The 16,860-nt window shown below is 42.2% G+C and overlaps 1 long non-coding RNA gene across 1 annotated transcript in view; it reads left to right on the top strand.

Moving 5' to 3' along the window:
* The first annotated feature begins 9,468 nt into the window (after nucleotides 1-9,468).
* Nucleotides 9,469-16,860, top strand: part of LOC123629873 — a 29,919-nt gene continuing 22,527 nt past the window's right edge. Inside the window, exons 1-3 of the long non-coding RNA XR_006732345.1 lie at nucleotides 9,469-9,629; nucleotides 11,194-11,356; nucleotides 12,085-12,437. This is a non-coding gene — a long non-coding RNA (uncharacterized LOC123629873). The remainder of the gene's footprint in view (nucleotides 9,630-11,193; nucleotides 11,357-12,084; nucleotides 12,438-16,860) is intronic.

Genomic DNA, 16,860 nt, shown 5'->3' with positions numbered 1-16,860 from the left:
CTTATGCCATTTTGTCAGAAAAAATGATTTACATCCAACTGGTTTTTATAAACTGGCGAGTTTATATGTTTTACTATCTCATGACTAAAATTCTAAAATGAAATCTTTAAGACCTTTTTTATCTGTATATATATATATATATATATATATATATACACAATATATATATATTTAGATATATTGATGCATATATACATACATGCATTATGTCATATGTAATGCCTACATAATAAAATCTGGTATAGCTAGCAAGAAATCCCTTCAAAAGAACTATTTTGGCCAGGCGCGGTGGCTCACGCCTGAAATCCTAGCACTCTGGGAGGCCGAGACGGGTGAATTGTTTGAGCTCAGGAGTTCTAGACCAGCCTGAGCAAGAGCTAGACCCCATCTCTACTAAAAATGGAAAGAAATTATATGGACAGCTAAAATATATATATAGAAAAATTAGCCGGGCATGGTGGGGCATGCCTGTAGTCCCAGCTACTCGGGAGGCTGAGGCAGGAGGATCGCTTAAACCCAGGAGTTTGAGGTGGCTGTGAGCTAGGCTGTCGCCACGGCACTCACTCTAGCCCGAGCAACAAAGTGAGACTCTGTCTCAAAAAAAAAAAACGGATCATAAATAAGCTGAATATTATGCAAGAAAAAATGGATAACCAACACAAAGAAACCACAAAAAAGATCCAGGACTTGGAAGACAAATTCACTAAAGAAATCAAAATATTGAAGAAAAATCAAACTGAACTCCTAGAAATGAAGAATTTATTCAGGGAGCTACAAAACACAGTGGAAAGTCTCAAGAGCAGGGTAGATCAAACAGAAGAAAGAATCTCAGAATCGAAGATAACACTTTCCAATTAAATAAATCAGTCACAGAGATGGAGCAAAGAAATGAGAAAAGTCCAGAATCTACAAGAAACGTGGGATTATGTGAAGAAGCCTAACGTGAGAGTTATCGACATTCCTGAGGGTGAAGAAGACAATAAGCAAGGGTTGGATAAGCTATTTGAAGACATAATTGAGGAATATTTCCCAGGCCTTACCAAAACTCTAGATATACAGGTTCAGGAAGCTCAAAGAACCCCTGGGAGAGTCATACCAAATAGGAAGACACCACGTCAACATCATGCAGTTATCAGACTGACCAAAATTTCCACTAAAGAGGCCCTTCTTCAAGCTGTAAGGAGAAAGAAACAAGTAACATACAAAGGAAAATCCATCCGAATTATGCCAGATTTCTCAACTGAAACCTTACAAGCAAGAAGAGACTGGGGCCCCATTCTCACTCTTCTGAAACAGAATAATGCCCAGCCTAGAATCTTATACCTGGCTAAGCTCAGCTTTATATATGAAGGTGAAATTAAGACATTCTCAGATAAATACAAACTCAGAGAATTCACCAAGACAAGAACAGCTCTCCAAGAAGTACTCAAAACAGAGCTACACACACGGACCAGAACAAGAAAGACCCACGAATATACAACTACTCAAGAGAAGATAAAAACCCAGTTATCACAATGGCTCAAGTGAGAAAACAGAATAATGAAATTCAACCCAACATGAGGAACAAAAATCAATCTCACTTATCAATTCTTTCATTAAAAGTGAATGAATTGAATTCCCGACTCAAGAGACATAGACTGGCCCAATGGTTAAAAAAAATAAAAGCTAAGTATCTGCTGTCTTCAGGAAACTCATCTAACCTGCAAGGATGCATTTAGACTGAAAATAAAAGGGTGGAAATCGATATTTCAAGCAAATGGAAGCCAAAAGAAAGCTGGCATGGTGGTTTTAATCTCCAATAACTTAGTTTTTAAATCAATAAAAGTAATGAAAGACAAAGATGGTTACTATATACTGGTGAAGGTTACAATTCAACAAGAAGACATAACTATACTTAATATATATGCATCCAACTTAGGTGAACCCAGATTCATAAAGCAAACCCTACTTGATTTGAACAAAATGATAGACAACAGCACTTTGATAGTTGGAGAGTTTAACACGCTGCTCACACTACAGGACAGATCCTCCAAACAGAAAATAAACAAAGAAATAATGGACTTAAATAGAATGCTAGAACAAATGGGCCTGACTGACACCTACAGGACATTCTACCCAAAATCCACTGAATATACATTCTTCTCATCAGCTCATGGGACATTCTCTAAGATTGATCATATCCTAGGACATAAAGTATGTCTTAAAAAATTTTAAAAAATAGAAATTATACCATGCATCTTCTCAGATCACAGCGGAATAAAGGTAGAAATTAACCCTAACAGAAATTCTCATTCCTACTCAAAGTCATGGAAATTAAAAAACCTTCTCCTGAATGAATATTTTATAAATGAAGAAATCAAGACAGAAATCGAAAGATTCTTTGAATTAAACGACAAAGGAGACACAACTTATCAAAATCTGTGGGAAACAGCTAAAGCAGTCCTGAGAGGAAAATTCATTTCCATAAATGCCTATATCAAAAAGACAGAAAACTCACAAATAGACAACCTAATGAATAGACTCAAAAAGCTGGAGAAAGAAGAACAGACCGACCTCAAACCCATCAGAAGATGAGAAATTATTAATATCAAATGAGAACTAAATGAAAAGGACAATAAAAAAATCATAAGGGAAATTAATAAAACAAAAAGTTGGTTCTTTGAAAAGATAAACAAAATAGATACACCTCTGGCTAAACTAACCAAGAGCAGAAAAGAAAAATCTCTAATAACCTCCATCAGGAACATGAAAGGAGAAATCACAACTGATGCCACAGAGGTACATATCATCTATGAATTCTACAAAAATCTTTATGCACACAAACTGGAAAATGTGGAGGAAATGGACAAATTTTTAGAAACACATAGCCTTCCCAGGCTCAACCAGGAAGAAATAGAATTCCTGAATAGACCAATAGCAAGAACTGAAATCGAAACAGCAATAAAAAACCTTCCCAAAAAGAAAAGCCCTGGTCCAGATGGGTTCACACCCGAATTTTACCACACTTACAAAGAAGAACTGGTGCCCATCCTACATAAACTATTCTCCAATATCGAGAAGGATGGAATTCTCCCCAACACGTTTTACCAAGCCAAGATAACATTGCTACCAAAACCAGAAAAGGATGCAACAAAAAAAGAAAACTACAGACCAATATCTCTTATGAATATAGATGCAAAAATTCTCAGTGAAATCTTAGCAAATCGAATCCAAGTGCTTATCAAAAAAATAATCCATCACAACCAAGTGGGCTTCATCCCAGAGATGTAGGGATAGTTTAACATACGCAAATATATAAATGTAATTCACCACATAAATGGAAGCAAAAATAAGGACCATATGATCCTCTCAATAGATGCAGAAAAAGCATTCGACAAAATTCAACATCCTTTTACGATAATAACGCTTAACAAAATAGGCATTGACGGGACCTACCTAAAAATGATACAAGCCATATATGACAAACCCACAGCCAACATCATACTGAATGGGGAAAAACTGAAAGCATTCCCACTTAGAACTGGAACCATACAAGGCTGCCCACTGTCCCCATTACTTTTCAACATAGTATTGGAAGTCCTTTGGAGAGCTATCAGGCAAGAGAGCAGAATCAAGGAAGTCCAAACAGGGAAAGAAAAGACCAAACTCTCACTCTTTGCTGAGGATATGATGTTATATCTGGAAAACCCCAAGGATTCAACCAAGAGACTCCTGGAATTGGTCAATGAATTCAGTAAAGTCTCAGGTTACAAAATCAATACACACAAATCGGAGGCATTCATATATGCCAATAACAGTTAATCGGAGAACCAAATTAAGGACTCAATACCCTTCAAAATAGCAACAAACAAAACAAAATACCTAGGAATATATTTAACTAAAGAGGTAAAGGACCTCCATAGGGAGAACTACGAAACACTGAGGAAGGAAATTGCAGAGCATGTAAATAGGTGGAAAACCATACCATGCTCGTGGATCGGAAGAATCAACATTGTTAAAATGTCTATACTACCCAAAGTGATCTACAGATTCAATGCAATCCCTATTAAATTACCAACATCATTTTTCACAGATATAGAAAAAATAATTTGATGCTTTGTATGGAACCAGAGAAGACCTCATTTAGCAAAAGCAATTTTAAGCAATAAAAACAATATGGGAGGTATTAATTTGCCAGACTTCAAACAATACTACAAGGCTGTGGTTCTTAAAACTGCTTGGTATTGGCACAAGTGTAGGGACACAGACCAGTGGAACAGAACAGAAAATCCAAATATAAAACCATCCTCATATAGCCATCTAATCTTTGACAAAGCAGACAAAAACATACTCTGGGGACAAGAATCCTTATTCAATAAATGGTGCTGGGAAAATTGGATAGCCACATGTAGAAGACTGAAACAGGACCCACAGCTTTCACCTCTCACAAAAATCAAATCATGGTGCATAACAACAGACTTAAACCTTGGGTGTGAAACAATTAGAATTCTAGAAGAGAATGTAGGAAAGACTCTTACAGACATTGGCCTAGGCAAAGAATTTATGAGGAAGACCCCTAAGGCAATCACAGCAACAACAAAAATAAATGAATGGGACCTGATTATAATATATTAAAAAGCTTCTGCACAGCCAAAGAAACAGTCACGAGAATAAACAGACAACCTACAAAATAGGAAAAAATTTTCACATACTACACGTCAGATAAAGGACTGATAACAAGAATTTACTTAGAACTCAGGGAAATCAGTAAGAAAAAATCAAACAACCCTATCAAAAATGTGCAAACGACATGAATAGCAATTTTTCAAAAGAAGATATAAGAATGGCTAACAAACATATGAAAAAATGCTCAACATCTCTAATCATCAAGGAAATGCAAATCAAAACCACAATGAGACATCACTTAGTTCCAGTGAGAATGGCCTTTATCAAAAAGTCCCAAAACAACACATGTTGGCGTGGATGCGGAGACACAAGAACGCTCATACACTGCTGGTGGGACTGCAAACTAGTGCAACCCTTGTGGAAAGCAATATGGAGATACCTTAAACAGATTCAAGTAGACCTATCGTTCGATCCAGAAATCCCATTGTTGGGCATCTACCCAAAGAACGAAAGTCATTCTATAAAAAAGACACCTGTACCCGAAGGTTTACAGCCACACAATTCACAATTGCCAAGATGTGGAAACAACCCAACTGCCCATCAGTTCATGAATGGATTAGAAAAATGTGGTATATGTACACCATGGAGTATTACTCAGCTATAAGAAATAATGGTGATATAGAATCTCTTTTGTTCTCCTGGAGAGAGTTGGAACCCATTCTATTAAGTGAGGTATCCCAAGAATGGAAAAATAAGCACCACATGTACTCACATCAAATTGGTTTCCCTGATCATCACCTAAGTGCACATTTGGGAATAACACCAATTGGGTATCGGACAGAGGTGGGGGGTGGAAGGAGGGATGGGTGTATACCTACATGGTGAGTGCGATGTGCACTGTCTGGGGAATGGACACGCTTCAAGCTCAGACTCTGGGGGATGAGGGGGCAAGGGCAATATATGTAACCTGAACTTCTGTACCCCCATAATAAGCTGAAATTAAAAAATAAATAAAAAATAAAAAAAATAAAAAAGAAGCCTTGAACGATACCAGAATCTTACATTAAAGCCACCGATAATCTGAAAAGACAAAATCTGATCAAAAAAAATCTAAAGCACCTGTGTGGATACACTGCAGGTCTGCTACACACTGCCATTGATTGGTTGATTGAGACGGGGTTTCAGCATGTTCCCCTGGCTGGATTCGATCCCCCCACCTCAGCCTCTACAGTAGCTAGGACTATAGGCATCTGCCACTGACTTCACTTACACACTGCTTTTTGACTACAGGTGTATAAGTGACTGTCTTTTTCAAATTAATGAAATGCTTTAAAACTGGATTGTTCACCTACAAGAAGGGTATTCTTATGTAGACTCTAGGGAAGTTTCTGACCCGTAACCAAAAGAGAATCACAAATACTAGGAAAGATTCTGCCAATTAGCTCTACTATGTCAACATGATCAGCCACTTATAAATTTGGGGCAGCAATTGGGTCTCCCTATATTACTAAATCAACATCAAAGGCCCATTCCAAGTCACAATACCATGAAAGAGTGTTAAGAGGAAAGAGGCAGAAGTAGAGCACAGTGTCAGTAAGAATACAAACCAGAGTCAGACAGACCCATGTCAAGTCCTGACTCACAATGGGTTTACATTCATCTTTAAGGCTTAAGTTTCCTCATTTATAAAATGCTGATATCTACCTGACAAGTTTGGTGTGAGGATTAAATGAGACAACACATACAAAGCACAGTGCCCACAACATTATTAGCGTTCAACACTATTTTTTTTCTGCAGCTACAAATCTCTAAATCTTTCAGTTTCTGTAGTTTCCATAAAACTAGAAACCAAAAGATGAGTCTTTGGTCCCAAACAAATATTAGTTTTCATTTTCAGTAATTTTACATTAAAGTAAATGAGGGTAACTACTGGTCTAAAACATGGCAGTTAGCTTCATCAGACACTGCTTTAGGATGCTGTGGTGTTTATTTACTATACACAATCCTATAAAAGAAAAAATTTTGTCTCCAAAAAGCTGAGTGCAAATAAAATATTTTATTTCATTTTAGCAAGTCATTTCTTCATTTGTTTGGTCCTAATACATCTGTCTCCTCATAATTAAAATTTGCCTCATAAAACTATATACCACCACCAGAGAATCACCAGTAAAATCCTTTTTGGATACAGAGAGACACTAACTCTGTTTTGTTACATTGCCACATGTTTGTAGCAAATAATTGTGAAAAGAAAATGACTATGTCTAATGATTCCTCCCCTGCTACTATTTTACATTTAAAACTGCATCAGCTATTTAACTGAACTTTGGGTTATGGAGAACAGCATCATATAATACAAACCTAGCATAGAGAGCATGAAAGAAAACCTTATCCTTCTAGTAAATGAAGACTGAAAGTTGTAATACTATGATTTCACATCAGGTAATCTGCACCTGTAATGAACGAGAATTTTCTTTACTGTTTTTGAAACACATAAAATTTCAAACAAAAAAAATGTTATGGGATCAAATAAAAACTCAGTCGTTTCAGCCAATACAAAATGTCTAAAAGATGCAAATGCAATATACATCAGAAATTGATTTCCTAAGTTTTGGACTTAAGGAATCAGAAAGCCGATGACTTACACAGATGACTGCCTTCTGTTGACCCTGTATCCGCTTCAAACTATACCCTCTTTCCTTCTCTTCTAGTTCAAACTTTTCCAATTTTTCTTCAGCCTTCTTAAATAACTGTCTTAACAGCAATTACAAAAAAAAAAGAAACACCAACTCCACCTTCAAAACCTTTTGGTCAATGGCCAAGTGAGTTTGCACAGCCTACAAAACTGTTTTGCAGTGGTAAATTATAGTGTACTGTGAAAAATACAAAGTGCCATCATTACACATCACCTTATTTTTCACGTATTCATATTCACTCTCTTCCTCTCAAAGTTAAAATCCCAGACACAAGTAGGCAAGATTTCAGGACTAGCAGTAAGGGGACAGCCACCTGGAAAACGGGGACTCTAATTCAAGCAGATCATTTAAACAAGGACAATTTAACACACCACCACAAATCCAAAAAGGTCAAGCAAGGCCACCATTCACAATGTTGTCATGGGCACTAACAATTAAAGAAAATAAGGTCACAGGTGTTGGTTAGCAGATTCTTTGTGGAAAGTGGAGAAGGAAAAGAGTTAAGGGAAAAATAAGTTTCCCAAGAAAATAAAGTGGGTGTTGAAAAATAAAGAGAGAGGAGATTCGGGTTACCAGAGAAAGTTGCTTCAAGAAATTAGTACTACCCCTGAGCCCTCAGCAAAACTGTCATTAAATCTCTCTGTCTGGTGCCGAGTGCTGCTTTAACCATGCGATCCCCTCCCGCCCTCCCACCCTCCCAAGTTCTGTGTCAAAATGAATTTCAGGTGAGTCTGGGGGCCGAGTGGACAGTTTCCCGCTTGGGGTAACTGTAACCGCGGCGTGCGAAACTCCCCCGGCCACAGCGCGCCAGCCCACAGAGGCGCTCCTGGGCAGGTGCCACCCACGGCGGCCCCCCGTCCCGGACAGGGACACGTCCCCTCCACGTGACCAGGGCAGGTCCATGAGCCCAGTCGCGAGGCCACCCTGCTCTGACCGCCGCCTTCAATCGGAGTCTGGGCATTGGGGCGGGACGGCCGGGGGAGGGGCGGGGTCACGACCCTCCCGCGTCCCGGGCCCACAGCCTCCAGCGCCGCCGCCCGGCGACCGCCACCCGCGAGGCCAAGGCTGCCTGTGACTGAGCCCGGCGCGCCGCCGGCCCCACGGGCACGACCGACCGGGGGTGCGTGCGCAGCAGCAGCGCCCGGCCGGGCTCCGGGCCCTCTCGCTCACCTCACGGTGCGCCGCCTCCTCCCGGTGCCCGAGCGCCACGGGGTCCGCGCAGGGGAGCGTCCAGGGGGTCCCGCCCACTGTCACAGCGCCGCCGTGTGCTCCCCTCCGAGCGCTGCCGCCTCAGCCGCCCGAGGGGCCGCCACGACGCGCTCATCTCTGCGCCCACCATCTTCGTCTCCACAGCGCCGCCAAGGCCGCCATGGACGCCGCCGACGCCTACTCTTCCCTGTCGGGGCAGCAGATCCGCGCTGGGGAAACTCCACGCGAGTCCTTCCCACCGCCGCCGCTTCAGCCGCCGCCTCAGTCACTTGATCCAGCGGCCGCCTCCATGCACCTGCGCCTCCGTGACACCGCCTGCGCACCCCTCTGTGCGCCTGCGCCCTGGGGCCGCCCCGTGCCTCCTCCGTGCACCTGCGCCCTGGGGCCGCCCGCGCGCCCCTCCGTGCGCCTGCGCTCTGGGGCCTCCCGCGCACCCCTCCGTGCGCCTACGCCCGGGGGCCGCCCTCGCCTCCTCCGTGCGCCTGCGCCCTGGGGCCGCCCACGCCTCCTCCGTGCGCCTGCGCCCTGGGGCCGCCCCGCGCCTCCTCCGTGCGCCTGCGCCCTGGGGCCGCCGCGCCTCCTCCGTGAGCCTGCGCCCTGGGGCCGCCCGCGCCTCCTCCGTGCGCCTGCGCCCTGGGGCCGCCCGCGCCTCCTCCGTGAGCCTGCACCCTGGGGCCGCCCCGCGCCTCCTCCGTGCGCCTGCGCCCTGGGGCCGCCCGCGCCCCTCTGTGCGCCTGCGCCCTGGGGCCGCCCGCGCCTCCTCCATGCGCCTGCGCCTGCGCCTGGGGCCGCCCGTGCCTCCTCCGTGCGCCTGCGCCCTGGTTCCGCCCACGCCTCCTCCGTGCGCCTGCGCCCTGGGGCCGCCCGCGCCTCCTCCGTGTGCCTGCGCCCTGGGGCTGCCCGCGCCTCCTCCGTGCGCCTGCGCCCTGGCGCCGCCTCCATGCCCCTCTGTGTGCCTGCCCCTCCTTGGCACGGCCTGTGCACCCCTGACACCGCCTGCGCCTTTCTGCACGCCGGCGCCTCCCTGGGTTTTCGGCGACAGCGAAGGAGTGTGTGGCTGCAGCCGCGCCCCCAGCCTGTGGGCAGCCGCACTACCGCCCTTAAGTGCGTGTCTCCGGTAAGGTGCGTGTCTTGCAAATACTGACTCCCAGTCCATGCCTCGCTTGCTTCTCCCTTCTGTTAATACTTTCCTTCTCAGGCAGAAGTTTTTGATACTAGCAAAGACGTACCAGTGTTTTCTTCCGTGGATTTTACTTTGGTGGCGTTATCTAAAAAGTCATTGCCAAACCCAAGGTTACCTAGCAGTATTCTCTCCTGTGGTGTTTTATGGAAGTTTTACATTTTGTATTTTAACTGAGGTCTGAGAAGTTGAGCCGTGGAAGTGGAGGGTAGAATGATGGTTGCCCGAGGGGTGTTGGGGCGGGGTTGGGCCTCAGGCACCCGGGTGCACACAGAAGGACCCGGTTGTGACATCCGTTGCGCAGCAGGGCGACTGTAGTCAGTAACAGCGTATTGTAGATTTCCAAACAGCTAAGATAGTAACTTCAGATGTGTCACCACAAAAATGATAGGTGAGTGGGCCGATGGATGTGTTAACAACCTTGGTTCAATTATTCCACACTGTATACATGTATCAGAACATGACAGTTCACCCCATACATGTATACTATGAGGGTTTGTCAAATAAAAATAACATGAGTTGTAAAGTTAGGTCTAAGATTCACTTTCAGTTAATTTTTGAGGAGGAAGGACTGTGTCTCGATGCTTTCTTTTGCTTTTCTTTTTTTCTTTTGTTGGCATATAGATATGCAGGGGTTCCACCATCATTTTTGAAAAGGCTGTCTTTCCTCCATTACACTGCCTTTGCCTTTTTCTAAAAGGTCAATTGACTATGTTTCTGTGCTTTTATTTCTGGGTTCTCTATTCTGTTCGGTTGATCAATTTGCAAGTCCTTCAAATTTGTTCCTCCCCTCTGATATTGTTGGCTACTGTGGGTCTTTTACCTTTTCCATATAAACTTTAGAATGAGTTTGTCACTTTCAAGTTGTCAAAATAACTTGCTGATGTTTTGACTGGAATTGTTTTTTTTTTTTTTTTTTTTTTTTTGAGACAGAGTCTCACTTTGTTGCCCGGGCTAGAGTGAGTGCCGTGGCATCAGCCTAGCTCACAGCAACCTCAAACTCCTGGGCTTAAGCGATCCTCCTGCCTCAGCCTCCCTTGTAGCTGGGACTACAGGCATGAGCCACCATGCCCGGCTAATTTTTTTGTATATATATTTTTAGTTGGCCAGATAATTTCTTTCTATTTTTTTTGGTAGAGACAGGGTCTCGCTCTTGCTCAGGCTGGTCTCGAACTCCTGACCTCGAGCGATCCACCCGCCTCGGCCTCCCAGAGCTAGGATTACAGGCGTGAGCCACCGCGCCCAGCCTGGAATTGTTTTGAATTTATAGATCAAGTAAGAGAATTGTCATCTTAACATTTAGTTCTCCTATCTATGAACATGAAAAATCTCTTCATTTATTTAGATTTTGATTCCTTTCAACGGTTTTGTAGTTTTCCTCATACGGAGGAAAACTTTGTTGGTTCTTTGGGATTTTTTCTACATAGAAAATTGAGTTATCTGTAAGCAGAGAGCATTTTATTTCTTCTTTCCCAACTCACATATCTTTTATTTCTTTTTCTTAAGGCATTTAGCTAGAAGGGGCTTCTGTTCCCCACTTCAAGCCACCACTTTCAAATCCCTCAAAAAATCAACCACAGCAACCACTTAAAAATGAAAAAAATAACTCTGATAAAGTACAATTTCCTTCCTTTCGATTTATGTCTGGATAGAAGGCCAACGCTGTCAGGTGAGCCCTTGTTATTTAATTAACATAAGCCATACTCACAGTCCATGGGGTGGAGACAATTGCAACAAAAAGCCTGTCTTCAGGGCCGTGCTTTACAAGAGCCATTTAGGATTCAAACTGATTTTAGACAGGCAAAATAGGATGCCATTTCCACTCTCTGGAAATGAAAAATGCAAATCCAAAATGTTAACCTAGTGCACAGTGAAGAACAAAATCATACTATAATTATATTCATCTTAGTCCTGTGATTATATGTATGAACATGAAGAAAGACAAACATCAAGGAGAAATCAATGGAGAATGGAATTGTGTGTATAGGGGGTAGTTGTTAACATTTCCTTATGCCAATTTATACTTTTAAATGCAAGCATGTATTTCTGTGATAAAAGTAGAAAATCTAGAAAAGCATTTTAAAAAGTATCTTTGAAAAAGCTAAAAGTTCTTACAATTAAAAAGGAAGTCATGAAGCTCGTGTCACACAGTATTACCCACTGGCATTTATACCAGAATTTGCCATTACAAATTAGACATTACTTGCTTTTAAAACTGCTTGAATTATGCAACCATTCAAACTAAAATATAAAAATATGAAATGTTTCCATCATTTAATATCTATCATTAAACTGAAAAAGCAAGATGTTTTAAAGTCTCTTGGGAAACTTTAAGTGAAAACGGGAAGAGGGTAACACTGGGAAATGTTTATGTCCGTTCTCTTTAACGTTTTACAGAGCACACCCTGTGCCGGTCACATAAGCTGCTGCAGGAGGCTCCTGTGTCGGGGGTCCCCATTCTTCACCCTCCGCAGATGCATCCCCTTCTCCACGTGGAGACTCCTCAGTTCCTTCCATTGAAGAGACAGCGCTGCCTCTCTGGACCCTTGACTCTGAGTCAGGCCATGTGACTTGTTCTGGTCAATGGGATGCCTGCTGCTGTGACACCTGAGGAGGCTCAGGACAGACTTGTGTTTTTCTGTGCCACTGTTATGAGCATGTGCCTGGGCTCTGGCTGAGGGATGAGGTGTGAGGCGAATCATTCCAGATGGGGCCACCCTGGACCATCCAGCAGCAGCTTCTCTGGACAGGTAAGAGACCCCAGTGAGAGGAGAGCATTGCTGAGCCAGAGTGTGGACGTGCAGGCCTGTGAGCTCATTGTTTCGGGCCAGGGGAGTTGGATGGGAGGGTTGGGGGGTGTGGTTGTCCCAAAGCATCATCATGACAGGAGAGGACAAAGGGGTACAGCTGCCCATAGTTTCTACCAACCATTTGTCAGTAACATTTCTATGTTATAATAGTTGTAGCAAATTAGATATCAGTAGATTTAACATACTTGTAGAGTTTCTGTATTTCTTTATAAAAAATACCTTTGAGATGTAATTCACCTGTTTAAATTGTGCAATTGAATGACATTTTGTGTATTTGTAAAGTTTTATATTTATCAATACAACTCACATTAGAACATTTTTCTTACTCTAAAAAAAAAAAATCTCACCCCTTGTAGACATAATCCTCCAACCTTCCATCCCCTCCAGCCCTAGGCAACCAGTGATCTACTTTGTCTGTATAGATTTATCCTTTCCAGACATTTCATCAAAATGGAGTCATGCAATCTATGGTCCTCTATGACTAGCTACTTTCGCTCAGTATGTTTTCAAAGTTCATCCCTGTTACAGTTTGTATCAGTACTGCATTTTTTTCCCGGTCAACAATTTACTAACTAAAATTAATCTAAATTAAGATCTGTAGATGTACTAAAATTATAAGTTTTATATCTATGAAGCTATTCTAAGGTTTTATTATACTGGTACAATATTTCTAACATAAAATTTACCATTTCAACCCTTTTTGGGTATAAATTTAGTCATGTTAAGTCCATGCATATTGTTGTCCAACCCTCACCACTGTTCATTTCTGGTGATTTTACATCATCCTAAATTAACACTCTGTACCCATCAAAAAATAACTCTCCATCTTTCCTCCCCCTGAGGCCCTGGTAACCGGTATTCTACTTTATGTCTATATAAATTTTCCTATTCCACATACCCCACATAAGTCAAATCATACAATATTTTATTATTTGTGTCTGGCTTATTCCACTTGCCTAATGTTTTCAAGATTCATCCATGTTGTAACACATACCAGAATTTTCTTCCTTTCTAAGGCTGAATACTATTTTATGGATACACCTCATTTTCTTTATCCATTCTTGTGTTGACGATGGGCATCTGGGTTGTTTCCACCCTAGCTATTGTGCATAATGCTTCTGTTCATGTACAAGTTTTTGTAGAGATATACATTTTCATTTGTTTTTGTGAAATAACGAGAAATACATGTATATTGGTCTCTGCCCCTGGTTACTGACACAGACCTCCTAAATCTCTTGGAATTTCCTGGATGTTACGAGCGTATTTTGTTCTAATGAGGAGACTCTTATTGAGATTCTGGATGGGGGCTGGTCACCAGAAAGACCAAGCCATGATTAGAAGCTTGAATCTTTCAGCCCCCTACCCTGACCCACCATGCTCTGGAGAGGGGGGAGGGGCAGGAAATGGAGTTCACAATCCATCATGCCTACGTGATAAAGTCTCCATGAAAATCCCTGAACCCCTGGGGGGTTTGTAGAGCTTCCCAGTTAGTGAACACACCCTTGTGCTGGGAGGTCATACACCCCGGCTCCACAGGGACAGAAGCTCCTGTGCTTATGAACCTTGCTGACCCTTGCCCTACATATCTCCAGCTGGCTGTCATCTCGTTCATTGATATAATAAACCAGTGAACATAAATATTTCCGTAAGTTCTATGAGGCATCCTAGGAGATTATTGAACCTGAGGAGGGGTCATGGGAACCCTGACTTATACACAGTCTGTCAGAAGTACAGGTCACAACCCAGGGGTTGCAGTTGTTGACCCAAGTGGTTGAGGGGTACCATCTTGTGGAACTGAGCCCTCAATCTGTGGGGTCTCTCCTAACTGCAGTTAGTGTCAGAATTGAGTTAAATTGTGGTATGCCCAGTCAGTGTTCACCAGAGAAGTAGTTGTTGGTGGGTTCAGACCCCTCACATTTTGGTTGTAGAAGTGTTCTGTGTTGAGTAGTGAGTGGGAGAGATAGAAAACTTAGTTTTGTGTTTGTGTACATATGTTGGAATGAAATTGCTGGATCATGCTGTTTTCTGTATACATACATGGGAATGAAATTGCTGGATCGTACCGTAACTCTGTGTTTAACCATTCTCAAATGGTTAAGGAACTGCTAGATTTTGTTCCAAAGTGGCTGCACCATTTTCATTCCCACCAGGTATATGTGAGGGCTCCATTTTCTCCATATCCTCAACATTTGTTGACAGGTTTATTTTTTTAATTATAGCTATTATTGTTGAGTTCTTAATTTCTGCACAATTGGAGCATGCATTTGTGCCAAAATAAGTTTCAAATGCAAATTGAATAAAATTGATTAACATTTCTTCAACAGTAAACACAGGAACATAAATTTCATTTATAAGCACCATTTTATATTATAGGACTTTAAGCGCTTTAACCAAAAAGTGGAAAATAAAATCAAGATAAATATAATTTAGTATCTATCTTAGTCAATTAGGCCTGCTATAGCAAATGACTGTAAACTGGGTAGCTTATAAACAGTAGAAATTTATTTCTCACCATTCTGGAGGCTGGGCAATCCAAGATCAAGGCATTAGCAGCTTCTGTGTCTGGTAAGGACAGGACCTGCCTCCTGGTTTATAGATGGTGTTCTTCTTGGTACGTCCTCATGGGCTGAAGGGACAAGGGAGGTCTTTGAAGTCTCTTTAGTAAAGGCAGTAGTACAGTTGATAAGGGCTCCACCCACATTCCCTAATCTCAAAGACCCACTTCCTAATACTATCACATTGGGTGTTAGAACTTCAACATCTGAATTTGGGGAGGTACACAGACATTCAGTTCATATGATAATATTCAAATGTTAATGTAAGAATGGTGAATTCACCAGGTGCTTCCAGCATGGGCACAGAAAGATTTCTCATGCAAAGTTTAGGGTATGTAGAAGTAAAAAGTTTACTTACTTTTCTGAAAAAGAAAGAAGGAGAGAAAGAAGGAAAATGGCACAGCAAGAAGGAAGGTGGAAAGTGCTGGCAGCTGAGGAAAAGGGGCTTGGTGTTTTTAAAGGGTAAAAATGGCTTCTTGTTTCCTTAGCTGCACACAGATAACAGAAGCAGCTGTGGAGCCAAGGTGTTTGCTTTTTCCAATTTTTTTTTTTTTTTTTTTTTTTTTTTTTTTTGCCGCTTCTCTGTGAGGCTGGCTTTATCTGAGTCCTTGAAAGCTGTCCTGGCAGGAACTGAGGCAAAGAGCCTGCAGCCCTGTTGTCTGTTTAGGGCTCTTCAAGGCTGGGAAAGAAACTCTTAGAGATAACGAGTTAGGCTTGAGGACTGTGAGTTGAGTTTCAGGTATTTAATGAAACAAAGCAAAGCGTCCGCTGTGCTGTAAGTTTTCTCTTCAACGGGGCCATTATGTGTTGTGACTTTATTCCTCTTTTTTCTGTTTGATAGTTTATTTTCCTCCTGCAGGTAGGTTGTGAACAAGGCCACCTTTCCCTTAATTTCAAAGAAGAAAAACAAAAAACATAGCAACTATTTTCCTGCTTCCAGTTTCTTTGAAGAGTAAACTTTTTGCTTAGTGATTACAACATACAAAATATTGTGTCCATTTGGTATATGTGAACAACTCAGTGTCTCTTAGATAGATTTCACGTTGAGTCTAAAGTCACTTCTACTCTCAAGAAAATTTTAAAAAAATGATTTGTATATGGAATGGAATGTTCAAGATGGTATTATTACTTGTCTCCTATAGTACTAAAGCAAAGACTTTGCACCAAGCAAATTTTCTTGTTTAAGAAGGGCCACTACCTAAAGAGTTTAAGTATATACCTCTCAAAAAGTTTCTTAGCCTTTCATCATTACTCCTAACAATTTCAAAAGCTAAACTCATAAAATTTTTAACTTCCTTTAAGTTTCTACTGACACTGGTGCAGTATACAGACAGTCATTTTATTTTTATACTAAATGTTCCATTTAGTAAATGAGATTTCTCAATCTAAGTTGGGAAACCTGATACGAGCCAGGTGATTGGAATATAGGCTGGCTGGCGCCAAGGACGGAAGGGAAAATGCACATCAGAGCCAAGGATGTGCAGGTGAACAGGTGATCCTCCACTTCAGATGGCATCCAGTTCTCTACCTGATGCCCAGGGGGCTAAATGCGCTGAGTGACAACTGCCTCTGAGCCCGGGAGTTGTGGACTTTGTTTCTGGTAACTGTCAGAGCCCAAGGGGGCTTCTGTTGTGCTTGCAGACTTGACCCTGCTGGTCTGTGCTGGGGGGATTCTAAGTCTGTGGCTGGTCATTATTGTCAGCAAAACCTGCTAAGGTCTTTGAGAATTTTTATGACCAGCTAGCGCAAGGGCAGGGCCACATGTCCATGCTATTGCTTAGAGAACATATCTGTTTTCAAGTGACGAT

The sequence above is a fragment of the Lemur catta genome, unplaced genomic scaffold, assembly GCF_020740605.2.
Source record: "Lemur catta isolate mLemCat1 unplaced genomic scaffold, mLemCat1.pri scaffold_55_ctg1, whole genome shotgun sequence".
NCBI classification, from domain to species: domain Eukaryota; kingdom Metazoa; phylum Chordata; class Mammalia; order Primates; family Lemuridae; genus Lemur; species Lemur catta.
This window is presented reverse-complemented; position numbering and strand designations above follow the sequence as displayed.